We start from the raw sequence: 785 nt of genomic DNA on the forward strand, positions 1-785 counted from the left end.
GCAGGTGGTTCCGGCCTGCTCGCCAGGTGCTTCCGGTGTCTCTGGCACGTGTTTCTGGTACGTCTGAGAAGTGATTCCGGCATTCACGGCAGGTGATTCCGGATTGTCCACGAAGTGGTTCCGGCGAGTTGACCAGGTGGTTCCGGCGTGTCCAGCAGGTGGTTCCGGTCTTTCCTGGAGGTGGTTCCGGCGTGTCTGGCAAATGCTTCTGGCACGTCTGAGAGGTTGTGCTGGCATGCCCTACAGGTGATTCCGGAGTGTCCGGCAACTGGTTGTGGTGCAGCCAGCAGGTGATTTTGGCATGTCCGGCAAGTGGCTCCTGGCAGTCGAGCAGGTGGTTCCGGCATTCTCGGCAGGTGCTTCCAGCGACTCCAGCATGTGTTTCTGGCACGTCTGAGAGGTGGTTCCGGCATGCCCAGCAGGTGATTCCAGAGTGTCCGACAAGTGGTTCTGGCGCAGCCAGCATGTGATTTTGGCATGTCCGGCAGGTGGGTCCTGTGAGTCGAGCAGGTGGTTCCGGCATGCTCTGCAGGTGGTTCAGGCGCGTCCAGCAGGTGGTTCCTTTCTGTCCAGTAGTTGGTTCCGGCGTCTCCGGCACGTGGTTCTGGCACGTGTGAGATGTGGTTCTGGCATGGCTGGGAGGTGATTCTGGAGTGTCCACCAAGTGGTTCTGGCATAGCTGGCAGGTGATTTTGGAGTGTCCAGCAGGTGGTTCTGTGGCCTGGATCAGGAACTTCCGGCATTCTCGGCAGGTGCTTCCACCGTCTCCGGCATGTGGTTGTGGC

The sequence above is a fragment of the Equus przewalskii genome, unplaced genomic scaffold (assembly GCF_037783145.1).
Source record: "Equus przewalskii isolate Varuska unplaced genomic scaffold, EquPr2 contig_R1927, whole genome shotgun sequence".
NCBI lineage: Eukaryota > Metazoa > Chordata > Mammalia > Perissodactyla > Equidae > Equus > Equus przewalskii.